At 37.7% G+C, this 20,522-nt stretch overlaps 1 protein-coding gene and 1 long non-coding RNA gene across 10 annotated transcripts in view; one reads left to right on the forward strand and one right to left on the reverse strand.

Moving 5' to 3' along the window:
- Oatp74D (Organic anion transporting polypeptide 74D) overlaps window positions 1–20,522 on the reverse strand; it is a 263,055-nt gene that overhangs the window by 182,341 nt on the left and 60,192 nt on the right. The window lies entirely within an intron of this gene.
- On the forward strand, window positions 5,260–6,077 carry LOC137233917 (uncharacterized). The gene is made up of 2 exons (XR_010947604.1): window positions 5,260–5,666; window positions 5,738–6,077. It is a non-coding gene; the product is annotated as an uncharacterized lncRNA (long non-coding RNA).

Raw genomic sequence — 20,522 nt, forward strand, 5'->3', positions numbered from 1 at the left:
GAAACAATCGAGCACGTCCTGTGTTCGTGCCCTGCCCTTGCCAGGCTAAAACTCCAGCTATTAGGAGTGATACAGCTGTCAGATCTAGAAGCAGCAAGTGGCTTAAGTCTTAGAAAGCTTCCAGTATTTGCCAAGAGGACGGAGTTATTTTTAGCATAGGTCCTGGTTTTTGATAGGGTTTTTCAATTTGGTTGTTAAAACAAACTTCTGGTAATACTACGGACTCATTCAGTCTATGTGAAGTCCTCGTGCACCGTCCAGTTCAACCTAGCTTAACAAACCCACAGATTTTCCATTGGATATGAGTTATATTATATGTATTTTAAAATCAATTTACAAAGTATGTACAAATCTACACTCGCTTATTTTTCATAAAACAACTGATCAAATATCAAGCACAATCTATAGGAAGAGAACTGATATATATCCGTACAGCTAAATACTCCATCGAAGATCAAACTACAACAACAAATATATACAATCTACTGACAAAAGCAAATATACGAACTTATGTACATAATTTTATGTAATTATTAACAATAAAAAAAATTTAGTTTCAGCTTATTTGCCGAAGCTATAAGATCCCTGTAGACCACCAACGTAATCAGTTTTTTTGTGTGTAAAGTCACGAGCAGCTTGTCCATAGGCACCAACTTTTAAACGCCCATCGTCACTGGTGTAGATATTTTCATTCACGTGAACAGATCCTCGTTTGCCATGTCTATCCTGTTCGTAGGCAAGGCCTGCCGAACCGTCACCTGTTTTAGGAGAGCGTACACTACGCATTCCATATGAATTTCGATCGGTTGCAGTAGCAATACCAACAACTATTAGAAGCAAATAAATTTTAGAGAACATGGTTTTGGGTTGGAGGTTAGAAGAACTGTTATTCAAGTTTTCAAATGGCAGATATTTATATTTAACGTGAAGTGCAGCAGAAATAAAGCTACAAAATTTCCAATTCAACTGGGAATGTGAAGCTTAAATAATTTATTACAAATTCCTTTGCATTAAAATAAGTGTTTTGCCGGACGAGCGAGGGGTTTGCTTTTCGAAACATTTTTCGGTTAATGAAAAATAGAGATTTATTGTCACAGTACAAATATACAACCCACCATACTGCCATAGCAAAAAGGCAGTAAAATGTAAGAAGTTTAATTGGAAAAATTGAGTTCTTTTTTGAAAAATTTAAGATCTTTCAAGAAAATATCAAATTTAAAACCTTGTTTTATTTTTCACTGTCACTTTAACATAAGTATTTGTTCACTTAAAATGTTAATTGTAAAAAAACAAAATATAGGACACTAAAAATCCACAAAGGCACTGAGTGAAATGTACTGTCTTTTTGCTATGAACGGCGGTACAGTGCACCAAACCTAAATTAGCAGTAAAGGTAGGTAGGTTGAACTGGCCGGTCCATGAGGACCTCACATAGACTGATTGAGTCCGTAGTGTTACCAGAAGTTTGTTTTAATTACCAAACTGAAAAACCCTATCAAAAACCAGGACCTATGTTATAAAATAACTCCGTCCTCTTGGCAAATACTAGAAGCTTCCTAGGACTTAAGCCACTTGCTGCTTCTAGATCTGACAGCTGTATCACTCCTAATAGCTGGAGTCTTAGCCTGGCAAGTGCAGGGAATGAGCACAGAACGTGCTCGATCGTTTCCTCCTCCAACCCGCACTTCCTACATCTGCTATCACTGACCAAGCCTAATTTAAAGGCATGTGACGCCAGAAGGCAGTGTCCAGTCAGAATACCCGTCATGAGTCTACAGTCGTCTCTTTTTAATGATAGAAGCAACTTTGTTAGTCTAAGGTTGCAAGACCTACACATAATCTTCGACACTTTACAGCCCCGCGCTTGAACCCATGCCTTTCCCGCTTGGTCGATCATGTGCACCTCTCGCCTTCGCTTAATCTCGCACAATCTAATTGGGACATCTACGGAGCAAGCTTCAAGGGATGCGCCCTTTTTAGCTAGTTCCTCCGCTTTTTCATTCCCATCTATTCCCATATGCCCTGGGACCCAATATAGATGTATGCTTCTCCCTGTCCCGATTCTCTCCAGAGACTGCTTACAATCTAACACGCATTTAGATGCTGTGCTATGCGAGATTATTGCCTTAATTGCTGCTTGACTGTCAATATAAAAGTTAACACGGTTGCAGCTTAAGCTATTCTCTTCCAGGGTTTCTACTGCTTTGGTTACGGCTAATATTTCCGTTTGGAAAACGCTACAGTAATCCGGCAGCCTGCAGGATCTGCTTATTTCCGGATCAGCGCAGTATACCGCAGACCCTACTCCTTCCACTACTTAGGAACCATCGGTGTACACATGTATCGCCTCTATTGTGGCCTTAAGATCTCCCTCGAAGCGCAGATAAGGAATCATGTTAAACTAACAGCTTTATTTAACTGCAGTTTCCCAGTGGATGAAATTCAATAAGTGCAGACGTTCCTATTGTTTTCTTTCTATTCCCTTTCTTTTCTTTCATCTGCTCTTCTTTCCTATTTTTTCTTTAATTTCCTTTCGTTAATTTTATTTTATTGACTAACAAATTAGTATACAAAATTGCTGCAATCAAAAAAGCGGATTAATATTATACTTAAATATATTCGTTTGTTTTTGTAAACACTTTGAATATCAGCAAAATAAATTGAACATTTACTCATAATTGCCGATTCTCGCGCTTTACTTCCTACAAAAGAACTATGTACAGTGTACGCTAGACTGGGTCGATTTACAGCGCACGCTCGATAACGTGAACTAATTCAAACCAAGGCAGATTAAGTAAATATATTTTTTTACATTTAAATTCCTATTTATTGAAAATTAAGTCATACGATGGTTTTATTTAAAAAAATTAGTAATCTTGTTTTGTATCCTCTGTTTTTCTAGGTTCACAATACGTGTTGTTTACGCATTTTAAAATCACTTGCTTTTTCGCTTTAACGTTACAAATTGTTGATTTACCAACATTATATTTCTGTGCTAAAATCGTCACAGATGAGGCTTTTTTTAAAAAGTCGAGAATTTCCGCCTTTTGTTTTAATGTCAATCACACGGGTTTTTTAGAACTCATTTTCACCAGAAAACATAAGACGAAACATTCTTTGCAAAACCAAAACCGCGACTGAAATATTTTACTCCTTACACGCAATTACGATCAATGTAAACTACATTCAAATAATTGTAACGTTTATTGTTCATGTTATAGAGCTTTTTGGGTTTATTCACGTTTTAGAGTAGTCAATGCACAAAAATGCCTGTTCACGCTTTGGGGTATTCACGCTTTAGAGCGTTCACGTTATCGATCGTGCGCGTATTAACCGATGTCGCGCCATCAATTTTTCGATTGGATTTGGGCTCAGGAAAAAAAGTTCCCCTACGCATACCCAAAAAAAAAAAAATAATTTTCGAGCCTGCGAAATTTCATTTTTTTGACTTTTTTCCGACTTTGATTTTTAAAGTTTATTTCATGACCTACTAAAAAACTGTTCATTGAGTGTAAAATTTTGATGAGAGGGTGTAATCCGACCTAAAATTGTCCGCTAAAAACGTTGGCGATAACAGTTTTTTGCAAAAAAAAAAAAAATAATAATAAAATATATATTTATGTTTTTTTTTAAATATATAAACTTTAAAAATCAAAGCCGAAAAAAAGTAAAAAAAAAAATTGAAATTTCGCTCGAATAATTTTCCTGTTAAAAGAACTGACTTAATTGGTTATTTCAACAGCGAACTGTCAACAATGTGCAAATGCATAAGAAAATTTTAAGTATAAACTTGTGCACACCCCGCACGCTGCTTTGTTCTTATGACTTTCGTGCCACCGAAATCTCTGTAATATTAACAACGGCTGTTATTCTAATGTTGACGGAAATCTGTTATTTTAACAGTGTTCATTGGTATTCTTAGGGTGATATTAATAATTGTTAGTTATCAGAGCAGAGCTAGGGGCCACCGTTGTGTCATGGTAACGTGCTACGCCTACCACACCGAAAATCCTGGAAAAAGCAACATCAAAATCTTTAGAAACAAATTTTCAATTTGTATTTATTTCTTTTAACAGAGCTGTGGGTTACATTTGATGGACTTTCTTTAGTTGATTCGACTAATGTTAAAACGACTAATCCAACGTCAGGAATTACTGCGAAGTAGATTTACCGGCTATTTTCGTTGGATGACAGAAATATCGGTTAAATTGACATGTAATTCGGTTGATTTTACCTTTTTTTCCTCTCCGCGTAGTCCCAAGATGTCCCATAGTTGGTCCACTTGCGTAGTTTATGTGAAAGGGAGCCAGGTTCTTCGGAACAGCGTATGTTAAGTCATCTGTTTTCGATATACATATGATCCGAAGAATCGTACTTATAGCCTCTATTTACATATCACACGAAACACAAAGGTCGGTCCGCTCTAAGTTGTTCAAGATAAAATTTTTCAATAAACCGACCTTAGGGAGTGTTACTGATATGGGCAATTTTTTTCCGCATACAAATCCGGTACGCTCCGAAGTAGCACCTTCTAGTACTAGCCCGGATTTTCACTGCCAAATTTCATGAGTTTCGTATCTTGGAAAGAGATATTACACTCGTCGTCTTTAAATATCAATAATCGGAAAGTAAAATCATATGAAGACGCTCGGCCGGCAAAACTCCTAAGTTGCCGGCATTGTATTTTGACCTTAGCTCCTAGTAAATTTCATAGATTACCCATGACGAAAGCGAAATATGGCATACTGACGAAAGAGGACTCTTTCAATGAAAAAATTGCGAATTAGGATGTCACCGATCCCCGGTTTTGAGGCTCTTTATTCGTGTATTCAGCAGCAAGACCTTATGAACTAATTTATCCTAGAATAGAGTATTTTTTAAACATAGAAATATTTAATTATTTTATATATTAACAAGTGCTCAGTTATGTATTTAGGTACACCGAATGTTTGTTTTGTTCATATTGAAAATTCACTTATGAATTGAGCCTAAAAATTAGGTATTCAAGTAGTACAAGCACAAAAAACAATTTACTTAACTAATAAATTATATTCCTCAGCAACAAAATAAATCATTTCTCAGAATTTAAACTTTATCTATAAACATTAAATTTTATTGCTATAATACATTGTATATTTTAATAAATTCAAAATTTTTCACCTCGTTGCTTAATTAGGGAATTCCCTTATCTTACTCTATTATACCATTCTCGACTATAAAAGCCCAAAAATAAATCCTCATGTCACAGTCTATTTTGAATAAGTCAAGCTTTCGACATAGCCATGTCACTTAAAATTTATTCTCTTCTCATAGCCTTTGCTTTTGTAATATCTTCGGCAGAGGAGGAATGGGACACAGTCATTAAACCAAGTTCATTTGTATTGTCATCGGAAGAGCAAGAATGGGATACAAGCACTCAAGGCGACAGCGTAACTGGCAATGATACACAGGACATTGAAGATCGCCCGATAAGCACTCGCGATCACTTATTATTACGCATTATTGAGGGTCTTTATTCCAAAACATTTGGATCGTTAAACACTAATACAAATACAAATAGCCATAAAGGCAAGAAGGACAACAACAATGATTCTGGTGGTAGTTTTATTTTCGGTGGAAAATAATGTACTAAACTTTTGCAAAAATATAGAATATAGGAATTATCAGTAAGTGAAGTGATATATTCCATAGACAATATCGATTTAATCAATAAAGTTTGCATCAAAATGTATTGTAGTGTAAGTGCTGTTCAAATGAAACCGCTCACTTCTTTCTGCTGGTGTAAATTTCGGACGCAATTAGGTGTCAAATATTTCTTAAACTACAATATTTCTGTTGTAAGAGCCGCCCTAAGGCCTGTCATAAGAGGTAGTTGATAAAAAAGTACGGACCCAAAAGTTTGAAGTTATTATATATCAATAACTTTTCGATAAGTAATCGATAACGTCTTGACAACAAATCGATAACTTTTCCATTGCTCTACGATAAGAAATTAACAGCAATCCGATAACAAATCGATAACATGTTGATAAGATTTCGATAATTTTTCGATGATAAATAAACTTATTCTAATTTATTTTATTTTTATTTTATTTAATTACCGGGATATGAAATTTGGAATATGCCTGCGGTAGGGCAGATCGTAAGAGGCGACTAAACTCGGCAGGCCGGAAGATTCAAGGAATCAAAAATATTGTTTCCGCTGCAATCGTACTAATAACACAATGTGTCAATAACGGATTCATATTCGACAAAGGACTGCCCATATCCCTAATAGTCCTCTTAAGCTTCTTTGCAGTTACAACAGCACTACCACTTTCACTGTCTCTCCAAATTACACTTATTCGTTTGGGGGTCATTCCTGGATAATTTTGGGGACGCTCTGATCTTCCCGGGGTCTTTTGGGGATCACTTCGGTGTCGTTGGGATGTCATTGAGTGGCTCTCTCGGGGTCCTGCCGCATTCATTTAGGGGTAATTTTGGGATGTTTTTGGGGACTGCTTCGGTATCTTCCCGGGGTCATTAGGGCTCACTCCGAGAAAAATTGTCATATTTTATTTTATCAATATGCCATATTTAGTTCCTATCGAAATCTGTTCTTTTCCGCTTATTCATTTTAGAAACTAATGTCTATGTTTCACATCTTCCAAGCGTCCCGTGACGGCACACATTTTTTTCTTATCCCACATTTCTCGTGCTGTGTTAGAGTGAAATCTTTGTAAAACTGATTAACTTCCAGAGACATGCAATACTACATATTCCATTAATATGGGCGATGCCACGCCCGCTTCAGGAGTATATTGAAATACATTTTTTGCACACGAGTGTCTTTGGAAGACTCAGTTTCAATTTTGGATATGATGGACCCATCATCAATGGGTTTAGGACACAAAAAGATCTTTATACATATATACATACATATATAAATAACTTAAATCATATATGTTACTAGCGTACCCTCGCCCACTTCGCTAGGCGATAAGTTCAATGATTTGCTGAAAGAGAATAAAATTAACACGAAACAAAGCAAATTCTTTGATACAATTTCTTTCGAACTTTATTGTAACACTTTTTGGTAGACAACGTTTTTGGGGTTTCCGTCTTTCGCGTAAATGAAGAATGACGATGGTTTGCCTACTCGTGAGGCAGCTACATACAATTGTCCATGAGAAAAATTGGGTATTCTAAATTAATACCGCACATTTGTAGATACTGTCCTTGCGCCTTATTAATTGTCATAGCGAAGGCAAGGCGAATAGGGAACTGCAAACGTTTGACATCGAATGGTAAATTCGTCGGAATCAGTGGAATTATGGGTATCAAAACGTCTTCTCCTTTGTACTTCCCTTTCAAAATTGTTGCTTCGATAACGTTACCCATTAGCTTCTTCACAGCGAGTCTGGTACCGTCGTGGCACATTATTGTTGCGCAGCATAATAATCGGTGCTCCAATTTTTAATCGTAAATTATGAGGTGGTAGGCCTGGCAAATCGAGTGAGTTTAAGAATTCAGTTGGATAATTTACGACGTCATCTTGATCAGTAATAGTGGTCATTGACTTATATGCAACTATGTCACCAGGTATTTGATCCAGAATAGCTGCATTTATATCATTGACGTCCTTACTTTTCCCAGCTAAAATTGCTCTTTCGCTGCTAAATAACTCATCAACAGCTTTCATTTGATATCCATATTATACAAACACATCGTAGGGTTATCCGGGTCCACGTTTTGACCTACATATCAATACCCTAGAAATTAAAAAAAAAATGTATTTTGCTCAAAACCTTCCCCTATTTGATCTCTATAATACGAAAAAATAACGAATAAAATTGGTCTCGTATCGGCCCCAAAACATGGACAGTAACGAACATCATTTCATTTTTATATATATAGGTTTCTAATTGCTATTTTTATGTACGGGTCCCTTTTTCGCTCTTATTTGGAACCCAAATCTGTAAATAAAGTTTTCGTTGTAAAGAAGGAGATTAGGGCTATTAGCGAGCTTTGGGCAATTTTGGTCGTAGTGCTTTTGTATGGCTATATTTTATTAAAATAATTTGTTAAAATTAAACGATTGTGAACACACAAAGATATATATTTGTACTATGGCACTATTTTGAATATTTGCACTGCATTACCGGCAGTGGCTACCATGCGCTAGATGGCAGCGTAAGCTGTTAGTTTTATTTGATTGATAGAACAGCTGATTTCTGTTGATATTTGATAAGAGACTTTTATATAGGTTGCGCAAGAGGCGCACGGGTCCGGCTCGTATATATTAAATGGTCGTTCTCTTAGCAGACTAATACTTTTCTGTTCTTTGTGTAGAAAACTAGCACAGTTAGTGTACGTGTGAAAGACTTGCACAGGCAAATAACGAACTGTGCTAGTTTTCCACACGTACATGAACCGTATTAGACTTCCATGGTAATTTGAGACGTGCTAATCTTCCATAGGACCGACGATATAGGGATAGTGCTTAACCCACAAACAAATTTTAAACTTTTTTCTGTTAAATTTAAAACTTTCAACAGACTGAAGTTTTTTTTTGAATTATTCCGTTTGAATTTGAAACTTAACTGAATAAGAAGGGTAAAATCTTTAAATAGTGTTAAAACACAGCCAAAAAGTTTAAGCTTGTTGTGATAAAGACACTCTCCGAAGGTTTTGGGCAGCTTTTTAGATTTTGATGTTGATAAACTGCGGCACGTTCCGGTAACAAGCACTGTGAAATCATAACTCAACTATCTCGGGAGCGATTAACTAAAACCAAATTGAGCCTTCTTGGCCATCCTGCCTCACACCCCCAGTTCCATGAGAATCTTGGGAGCGCCAGAGCCTAGCCTGCTCAAGAAATAGGATTCTCGACGGGTAAGTGTGGTGGACAAATGGGTTGGAGATGCTATAAATTGCGCTGGCATACTCTTAAAAGAGTTGCGCTCACAGTCCTTGAATAATTTGGGTATTTTAGTCGCGTCTTACGACAGGCTTCTTAACGCGCATACAATTCCAAGCCCCCTAGCTTTTGTACAAGAAAACATCAATAGTATATACATATGTCCAAACAATAAATAAATTATTAAATCAATGTTTAAAATTTTCCTTTTTTGACTTGAAAAATTCATTCATCATACCCACACAATACGATATACTGGCAATGTTGAGCTGATATTATTATGGGACGTACGTATAACAATGATCTATGACAGGGCCAATAGCAGTCAGTTTTATTTTGATGAATTTTTTTGTGGGCTTACTTTTAGTGAATTTAATTCAATTTATGCGTGAGCTCAATTAAAAAATTTATAAATAAAAACTTTTGTTGAATTTTAGACTCATTTTACGACTCAATAGGAAACATGAACGTCTTTTCACTTTTCGGCATGAATGTTGAAAAAACAATCTCCTCTTTTGTTTTGTTGTACATCGTTTTATACTGCACACACCTTTAAATTAACATATTTACATACTTACATGCATATTCATTACGACAAAAACAATAACGAATGTTAGAGCAATAGAAAGTGTCGAATATAACAAAAGTTTGTTGGTCAATTGGTTGACGTCGTTGGTGTGCGTTATTGGATATGTGTAGCATATATGTATGTGTGTATGTTACTATTTATATGTTACTATCTAAGCTACACATGTAAGTATGTAATTGAAATGAGAATCACTTGAACTCGATGCAATAAGTAACTTTATGTATCAAATAGCTCAAAGGCCGCACACATTACAAGCCGCAAAAATGTGCTTATGAATGGAGGAAACAGTGTTGGAGCTGAAATCTCACTAAGGGGGTTTGGAATGTATGGTATATTAGCGGACTTGGCGGACCCCTTCTACTTAATCTCATTAATCGTTTTCTCTCTCACCCCTTCCTTTTGTCGCTCTTTTACTTACTCAAAACAGTTTTTTACTCAGAAGATAAATTAGCACAAGAGTAGGTTACTATTATTGTTCTTGACCTTTCAGCCTATTACTGTATATGGAGGCTTTTAATGTGTTCAAACACCTCTTCAGGGTTTACTCTATATTACGAGGGGATTAAGAGTCACCCCACCTAGTAGAGAGTTAAGTTAAAAAAGCACACCCCTTCCTTCTGTCGCTCTTTTACTTGCTCAAAACAGTTTTTTACTCAGAAGAAAAATTAGCACAAGAGGAGGTTACTATTATTGTTCTTGACCTTTCAGCCTATTACTGTATATGGAGGCTTTTAATGTGTTCAAGCACCTCTTCAGGGTTTACTCCATATTACGAGGGGATTAAGAGTCACGCCACCTAGTAGAGAGTTAAGTTAAAAAAGCAACAGATTTGTGCATCGAATAGATTTAACTTACTTAGGCAGTATTACAGTATTCGGTCTAGTACCCAGCGAGAGTTCCTAGATTCTCTCTGCTTAGATTAATGAGTTTGGCTGATGCGCTCGTTGTTGGGTGTATAGACAATTTGGCTTGCAGTTGCCCTGCAAATTCAACCCAATGTTGTCTGAACTGCTTTGTTTTCCAGATTTTTAAGGTTTCCTTAGTATGTGCCTTTGCGAGTTCACTGAATAGCTTTGGATCAAAGAATGATGCTATAGCACCCTGCTTGCCTTGGTAGTCTGCCTGTTCGTTACCTTTATGCCTCTGGTGGCCGGGAGCCAATCCTAACAAAATTTTGCTAAATGCATCAACAGGGGACGTTCTCATCGCACCCGTCATGCCAAAACAAACTAGTTAATGTAGCTTGTTTAACTTTGTTATAGAAGTTCTTTGTGCGGTATTCGGCAAACAAACCAAGGAAGCGCATATGTCCACTGTTTAAAATGGAGTTACACTTAACACAAACAGGCGTCGGACCTCTATGCCAGGAATTGCACGGTGAATCCTGTACTCAAAGAACAACACCAAAAACTTGCAGAAGAGGAACGCCCACTCCCTAGGGAAACGCGAGTCACTCTAGCTCAACCTCGATCTGGATACTGTAACAGGTTAAACTCTTACCTATCCAGAATCAACCCCGACATACAAAACATATGCCCTGCTTGTAACGTGTCCCCACATGACACCAACCATATCTTTCACTGTATTGTGGAACCAACGCCTCTAACACCCCTCTCATTATGGTCCACCCCTGTTGAAACAGCAAGTTTCTTTGGACCCCCGTTAGAGGATATTGATGACAATTTGTGATCGGTCGCACGTGCGAAGCACTGCTACAACAACAGCAACCACTCTTTTAAATGTCCAGTACATCATTTTGCCGTATAGCCCCATGTTTTATAGTCGAGTGCAGCCGAAGAAAGTTGTTTTTGCTTTTTTTAAGGCAGCATCTAGATGAGCACTCCATGTTGAGGTTCTGTTCAGTGTGACCCCTAGATATATTTGTGCTTTCGTGGGATGGTTCCCGAGTGGATAGTTTTCTTCTCCGGGTAAAAGGCGCTAAGAAATTTTTGTAGTGTTGATAGACGATCCTTTGGTATCACACCAACTTTTTATGATGCGCAGGGCTGGTTATATGCGATTGGATATTGTTTCCTCGTACATCCCTGTGATTCAGATTTCTTAGTCAGCGAATGATCATTGTGCCTATTATACTTGCCAGTCATAACTGGTGCAATAGCTTAATATGTCTGTGTTATTGAAAGCACCTGAGATGTCTGTCAAAGCGCAGAGGGCTTTATTTTTAGACTCCAAAGCCTTTTAAATTTTTTGTGAGGCTATGAGTAGCCGTCTCTATGGATTCTCCTGACTGAAAGGCAAATTGAGTCCTAAATAGAAGGAGTTTGTTTCGGTTGACCTCCTTAATGTGCTGATCTAAAACTTCCTCCATAACTTTTAGAAGGAACGACTGAGGTTTACGCCTGGAACTTGGATGCTTGATACAGAAGCAAAATTTTAATAAAATTCTTATTTGCTAAGCGTAAGTTTTGTATCGATATGAACTTAAATTTTTTTTTGTAGATCCATCTAAACAACTTGAAAAGTGCGATTTTTATGCTCAGTTGAGCAGAGCTCACAGAGTATATTAAGTTTGATTGGATAACGGTTGGTTGTACATATATAAAGGAATCGAGATAGATATAGACTTCCATATATCAAAATAATCAGGATCGAAAAAAAATTTGATTGAGCCATGTCCGTCCGTCCGTCCGTTAACACGATAACTTAAGAAAATTTTGAGGTATCTTGATGAAATTTGGTATGTAGGTTCCTGAGCACTCATCTCAGATCGCTATTTAAAATGAACGATATCGGACTATAACCACGCCCACTTTTTCGATATCGAAAATTTCGAAAAACCGAAAAAGTGAGATAATTCATTACAAAAGACTGGTAAAGCGACGAAACTTGGTAGATGAGTTGAACTTATGACGCAGAATAGAAAATTAGTAAAATTTTGGACAATGGGCGAGGCTCCGCTCACTTTTAAAAGAAGGTAATTTAAAACTTTTGCAAGATGTAATTTGGCAGTCGTTGAAGATATCATGATGAAATTTGTCTATATGTTGTACTATATGTACGCTTAATAAAAATTAGCAAAATCGGGGAAGGACCACGCCCACTTTTAAAAAAAAATTTTTTTTAAGTAAAATTTTTACAAAAAATTTAATATCTTTACAGTATATAAGTAAATTATGTCAACATTCAACTCCAGTAATGATATGGTGCAACAAAATACAAAAATAAAAGAAAATTTCAAAATGGGCGTGGCTCCGCCCTTTTTCATTTAATTTGTCTAGGATACTTTTAACGCCATAAGTCGAACAAAAATTAACCAATCCTTTTGAAATTTGGTAGGGGAATAGATTTTACGACGCTAACTGTTTTCTGTGAAAATGGGCGAAATCGGTTGATGCCACGCCCAGTTTTTATACACAGTCGTCCGTCCGTCCGTCCGTCCGTCTGTCCGTTAACACGATAACTTGAGTAAATTTTGAGGTATCTTCATGAAATTTGGTATATATGTTCCTGGGTACTCATCTCAGATCGCTATTTAAAATGAACGATATCGGACAATAACCACGCCCAATTTTTCGATATCGAAAATTTCTAAAAATCAAAAAAGTGCGATAATTCATTACCAAATATGCATTAAGCGATGAAACTTGGTAGGTGAGTTGAGCTTATGACGCAGAATAGAAAACTAGTAAAATTTTGGCCATTGGGCATGGCACCGCCCACTTTTAAATGAAGGTAATTTAGAAGTTTTGCAAGCTGTAATTTGGCAGTCGTTAAAGATATCATGATGAAATTTGGCAGGAACATTACCCTTATTACTTTATGTCTGCTTAATAAAAATTAGTAAAATCGGAGAACGACCACGCCCACTTTTTAAAAAAAATTTTTTTTTAATTCAAATTTTAAAAGAAAAGTTAATATCTTTACAGCATATAAGTAAATTATGCCAACATTCAACTCCAGTAATGACGTGGTGCAATAAAATACAAAAATAAAAGAAAATTTCAAAATGGGGTGGCTCCGCCCTTTTTCATTTAATTTGTCTAGGATGCTTTTAATGTCATAAGTCGAACAAAAATTAACCAATCCTTGTGAAATTTGGTAGAGGCTTAGCTCCTAGGACGATAACTGTTTTCTGTGAAAAAGGGCGAAATCGGTTGAAGCTACGCCCAGTTTTTATACACAGTCGACCGTCTGTCCTTCCGCTCGGCCGTTAACACGATAACTTGAGCAAACATCGATATATCTTTACTAAACTCAGTTCACGTACTTATCTGAACTCACTTTGTATTGTTGTAAAAAATGGCCGAAATCCGACTATGACCACGCCCACTTTTTCGATATCGAAAATTACGAAAAATGAAAAAAATGCCATAATTCTATACCAAATACGAAAAAAGGGATGAAATATGGTAAGGTAATTGGATTGCTTTATTGACGGGAAATATAACTTTAGAAAAAAAATTGGTAAAATGGGTGTGACACGTACCATATTAAGTAGAAGAAAATGAAAAAGTTTTGCAGGGCGAAATCAAAAGCCCTTGGAATCTTGGAAGGAATACTGTACGTGGTATTACATATATAAATAAATTAGCGGTACCCGACAGATGATGTTCTGGATCACCCTGGTCCACATTATGGTCGATATCTCGAAAACGCCGTCACATATACAACTAAGGGCCACTCCCTTTTAAAACCCTCATTAATACCTTTAATTTGATACCCATATCGTACAAACACATTCTAGAGTCCCCCTGGTCCACGTTTATGGCGATATCTCGAAAAGGCGTCCACATATAGAACTAAGGCCCTATCCTTTTTAAAATACTCATTAACACCTTTCATTTGATACCCATATCGTACAAACAAATTCTAGAGTCACCCCTGGTCCACGTTTATGTCGATATCTCGAAAAGGCGTCCACCTATAGAACTAAGGCCCACGCCTTTTTAAAATACTCATTAACACCTTTCTTTTGATGCCCATATCGTACAAAAAAATTGTAGAGTCACCCCTGGCCCACCTTTATGGCGATATCTCGAAAAGGCATCCACCTATAGAACTAAGGCCCACTCCCTTTTAAAATACTCATTAACACCTTTCATTTGATACCCATATCGTACAAACAAATTCTAGAGTCACCCCTGGTCCACCTTTATGTCGATATCTCGAAAAGGCGTCCACCTATAGAACTAAGGCCCACGCCCTTTTAAAATACTCATTAACACCTTTCATTTGATACCCATATCGTACAAACAAATTCTAGAGTCACCCCTGGTCCACCTTTATGTCGATATCTCGAAAAGGCGTCCACCAATAGAACTAAGGCCCACGCCCTTTTAAAATACTCATTAACACCTTTCATTTGATACCCATATCGTACAAACAAATTCTAGAGTCACCCCTGGTCCACTTTTATGTCGATATCTCGAAAAGGCGTCCACCTATAGAACTAAGGCCCACGCCCTTTTAAAATACTCATTAACACCTTTCTTTTGATGCCCATATCGTACAAAAAAATTGTAGAGTCACCCCTGGCCCACCTTTATGGCGATATCTCGAAAAGGCATCCACCTATAGAACTAAGGCCCACTCCCTTTTAAAATACTCATTAACACCTTTCATTTGATACCCATATCGTACAAACAAATTCTAGAGTCACCCCTGGTCCACCTTTATGTCGATATCTCGAAAAGGCGTCCACCTATAGAACTAAGGCCCACGCCCTTTTAAAATACTCATTAACACCTTTCATTTGATACCCATATCGTACAAACAAATTCTAGAGTCACCCCTGGTCCACCTTTATGGCGATATCTCGAAAAGGCGTCCACCTATAGAACTAAGGCCCACACCCTTTTAAAATAATCATTAACACCTTTCATTTGATACCCATATCGTACACAAAAATTCTAGAGTCACCCCGGGCCCACCTTTATGGCGATATCTCGAAAGAGCATCCACCTATAGAACTAAGGCCCACTCCCGCTTAAAATACTCATTAAGACCTTTCATTTGATACCCATATCGTACACAAAAATTCTAGAGTCACCCCGGGCCCACCTTTATGGCGATATCTCGAAAGAGCATCCACCTATAGAACTAAGGCCCACTCCCGCTTAAAATACTCATTAAGACCTTTCATTTGATACCCATATCGTACAAACGCATTCTAGAGTCACCCCTGGTCCACGTTTATGGCGATATCACGAAAAGGCGTCCACCCATAGAACTTAGGCCCACTCCCTTTTAAAATACTCATTAACACCTTTTATTTGATACTCATATCGTGCAAACAAATTCTCGAGTCAGGCCTGGTCCACCTTTATGGCGATATCCCTAAATGGCGTCCATCTATAGATCTATGGCCCATTTCCTCTTAAAATACTCTTTAATACCTTCTATTTGATACACATGTCATTCAAACACATTCCAGGGTTACCCTAGGTTCCTTTTACAACATGGTGAATTCCCTTACTTTGTCTCCACAGCTCTCAACTGAGTATGTAATGTTCGGTTACACCCGAACTTAGCCTTTCTTACCTGTTTAAGCTAGTTTCGTTTGACCTTAGCCCGAAACTCCGTACCCCCACTAGTAAATATGCTTATGGCATGAGATATGTACATATGTATTTGTGTAACATATAAGCATCATACGCACGCGAATAATGAATAGTTTCAATTCATGGCAGCGGCTTGCGATTATCATTTGGTACTTTCTAATTTGCAATCACTTTACGCCTTAACGACACAGACAAAAGACAAAAGTAATCTATGAAAAGGTTGATACACATTTTTTCATAACCAAACAAAGTGGGGAGGTGAAGTTAAACTTTTTTTGTCAGAAGAACCAACATTTTTTAAATGAAACATCTTGTAGTTTACCCACCCTTTAACATGGACATAAAGTATATTGTCGGCTTAGACGAAGTGTGGTTCCACATTGTAATTGAAAAGATGGTTGGTGACATATGCAGATACATAACATGCAGAACTAGTATTGCATATGTCGTGGTTAAGGGCCAATTAAATTTCATTAACCCTAACGCCAAGGTCGTAACCATACCCGTATCCATAACCATCTCCAATGTGATCGATTAATGTTGCCTTAACTTAAAAATCGTGAAAATTTCATAAAAATAAAGAAAACGCAAAAAATTACAAACATATTCCACAAAAAAAGTCTGTTAGTCATAACGTCTCCAAAACAATGAATAAAATCTACAAAAAGTTATTAAATTCACCAACTCAAATATTTTTAGGTTATGGATATGGCGAGAAACCAAACCCCAATTGGTTGGCTATGATATGGTTATGGCTTTAGCGTTATGGTATGGCACCATTAATCGATTACATTGATTTCCATAAGGTTGGTTCGATTAGCTGTTTCATCTGGTTATGGTTTTATGGCTATAAGTCACCATTAATTGGCCGTTTAGCTAAGTAAAAGTAAGAGTTTAACCTATGGCATTATCCAAATCAAAGCAGTGCCAGAGTGACATGCGTCTCCCTGGGAAGTCTGCTTTCATCTGCAGCGAGATTCTGGCATTGAACTGTGAATACGGGGCTAGGCATTTATCGGCATACGTCTTTGCAGACTCTTTGTGAATGCCACTGAGGATCGCCTTATGCTCGTCCGACTCAAACGCCTGAGTTCTTGGATGTCGGATTTCGTCGTAGTGCTTGCGGTGATATCCCCTTATATCTCTGAGAAGCGGGGCATCATTAATCAGTTATCTGTTAGGATATCCAGGTAACAGGAACTGTTTGTTCAGCATGTCGTTTAGATTATTATTATACTCAGTTGAGCAGAGCTCACAGAGTATATTAAGTTTGATTGGATAACGGTTGGTTGTACATATATAAAGGAATCGAGATAGATATAGACTTCCATATATCAAAATAATCAGGATCGAAAAAAAATTTGATTGAGCCATGTCCGTCCGTCCGTCCGTCCGTCCGTCCGTCCGTCCGTCCGTCCGTCCGTTAACACGATAACTTGAGTAAATTTTGAGCTATCTTGATGAAATTTGGTATGTAGATTCCTGGGCACTCATCTCAGATCGCTATTCAAAATGAACGATATCGGACTATAACCACGCCCACTTTTTCGATATCGAAAATTTCGAAAAACCGAAAAAATGCGATAATTCATTGCCAAAGGCAATTAAAGCGATGAAACTTGGCAGATGGGTTGACGTTATGACGCAGAATAGAAAATTAGTAAGATTTTGGACAATGGGCGTGGCACCGCCCACTTTTACAAGAAGGTAATTTAAAAGTTTTGCAAGCTGTAATTTGGCAGTCGTTGAAGATATCATGATGAAATTTGGCAGGAACGCTGCTACTATTACTATATATGTGCTAAATAAAAATTAGCAAAATTGGATGAAGAACACGCCCACTTTTTAAAAAAAAAAATTTTTAAATTCAAATTTTAACAAAAAATTTAATATCTTTACTGTATATAAGTAAATTAAGTCAAAATTAAACTCCTGTAATGATATGATGCAACAAAATACAAAAATAAAAGAAAATTTCAAAATGGGAGTGGCTCCGCCCATTTTCATTTAGTTTGTCTAGAATACTTTTAATGCCATAAGTCGAACAAAAATTTACCAATCCTTCTCAAATTTGGTAGGTACATAGATTCTATGACGGTAACTGTCCTCTGTGAAAATGGCCGAAATCGGTGGAAGCCACGCCCAGTTTTTATACACAGTCCACCGTCTGTCCTTCCGCTCGGCTGTTAACACAATAACTTGAGCAAAAACCGATATATCTTTACTAAACTTAGCCCACCTACTTATCTGAACTCACTTTATCTCGGTATAAAAAATAGCCGAAATCCGACCATAACCACGCCCACTTTATCGATATCGAAAATTACGAAAAATGAAAAAAATGCCATAACTCTATACCAAATACGAAAAAAGGGATGAAACATGGTAACTGGATTGGTTTATTGACGCAAAATATAACTTTGGAAAAAATTTTGTAAAATGGGTGTGACACCTACCATATTAAGTAGAAGAAAATGAAAAAGTTCTACAAGGCAAAATCAACAGCCCTTGGAATCTTGGCAGGAATACTGTTAGTGGTATTGCATATATAAATAAATTAGCAGTACCCGACAGATGATTTTCTGGATCACCTGGTCCACATTTTGGTCGATATCGCGAGAACACCTTCACATATACATCTAAGGGCCACTCGCTTTTAAAACCCTCATTAATACCTTTAATTTGGTATCCATATCGTACAAACACATTCTAGAGTCACCCCTGGCCCACCCTAATGGTGATATCTCGAAAAGGCGTCCACCTATAGACCTAATGCCCACTCCCTCTTAAAATACTCAGTAACACCTTTCGTTTGATACCCATATCGTACAAACATTCTAGAGTCACCTCTGGCCCACCCTAATGGCGATATCTCGAAAAGGCGTCCACCTATAGACCTAATGTCCACTCCCTCTTAAAATGCTCAGTAACACCTTTCGTTTGATACCCATATCGTACAAACATTCTAGAGTCACCCCTGGCCCACCCTATTGGCGATGTCTCGAAAAGGCCACCTATAGACCTAATGCCCACTCCCTCTTAAAATTCTCAGTAACACATTTCGTTTGATACCCATATCGTACAAACATTCTAGAGTCCCCCTGGCCCACCCTAATGGCGATATCTCGAAAAGGCGTCCACCTATAGACCTAATGCCCACTCCCTCTTAAAATGCTCAGTCACACCTTTCGTTTGCTACCCATATCGTACAAACATTCTAGAGTCAACCTTGGTCCACCTTTATGGCGATATCTCGAAAAGGCGTCCACCTATAGACCTAATGCCCACTCCCTCTTAAAATGCTCAGTAACACCTTTCGTTTGATACCCATATCGTACAAACATTCTAGAGTCACCCTGGTCCACCTTTATGGCGATATCTCGAAAAGGCGTCCACATATAGAACTAAGGATTACTCCCTTTTAAAATACTCATTACCACCTTTCATTTGATACCCATATCGTACAAACACATTCTAGAGTCACCCCTGGCCCACCCTAATGGCGATATCTCGAAAAGGCGTCCACATATAGACCTAATGCCCACTCCCTCTTAAAATGCTCAGTAACACCTTTCGTTTGATACCCATATCGCACAAACATTATAGAGTCACCCCTGGCCCACACTAATGGCGATATCTCGAAAAGACGTCTACCTATAGACCTAATGCCCACTCCCTCTTAAAACGCTCAGTAACACCTTTCGTTTGATACCCATATCGTACAAACACATTCTAGAGTCACCTCTGGCCCACCCTAATGACGATATCTCGAAAAGGCGTCCACTTATAGACCTAATGCCCACTCCCTCTTAAAATGCTCAGTAACACCTTGCGTTTGATACCCATATCGTACAAACATTCTAGAGTCACCATTGGTCCACCTTTATGGCGATATATCGAAAAGGCGTCCACCTATAGAACTAAGGATTACTCCCTTTTAAGATACTCATTACCATCTTTCATTTGATACCCATATCATACAAACACATTCTAGAGTCACACCTGGCCCACCCTAATGGCGACATTTCGAAAAGGCGTCCACCTATAGACCTATTGCCCACTCCCTCTTAAAATGCTCAGTAACACTTTTCGTTTTATACCCATATCGTACAAACATTCTAGAGTCACCCCTGGCCCACCCTAATGGCAATATCTCGAAAAGGCGTCCACCTATAGACCTAATGCCCACTCCCTCTTAAAATGCTCAGTAACACCTTTCATTTGATTCCCATATCGTACAAACACATTCTAGAGTCACCCCTGTTCCACCTTTATGGCGATTTCTCGAAAAGGCGTTCACCTATAGAACTAAAGCCCATTCCCTTTTAAAATACTCATTACCACCTTTCATTTGATACTACAAACACATTCTAGAGACACCCCTGGTCCACCTTTATGGCGATATCTCGAAACGGCGGCCACCTATGGACTAAGGATCACTCCTTTTCAAAATACTCATTAACAGCTTTCCTTTGATACCCATATCGTACAAACATATTCTAGAGTCACCCCT

Source organism: Eurosta solidaginis, chromosome 5 (assembly GCF_040869045.1).
Source record: "Eurosta solidaginis isolate ZX-2024a chromosome 5, ASM4086904v1, whole genome shotgun sequence".
Lineage (NCBI taxonomy): Eukaryota > Metazoa > Arthropoda > Insecta > Diptera > Tephritidae > Eurosta > Eurosta solidaginis.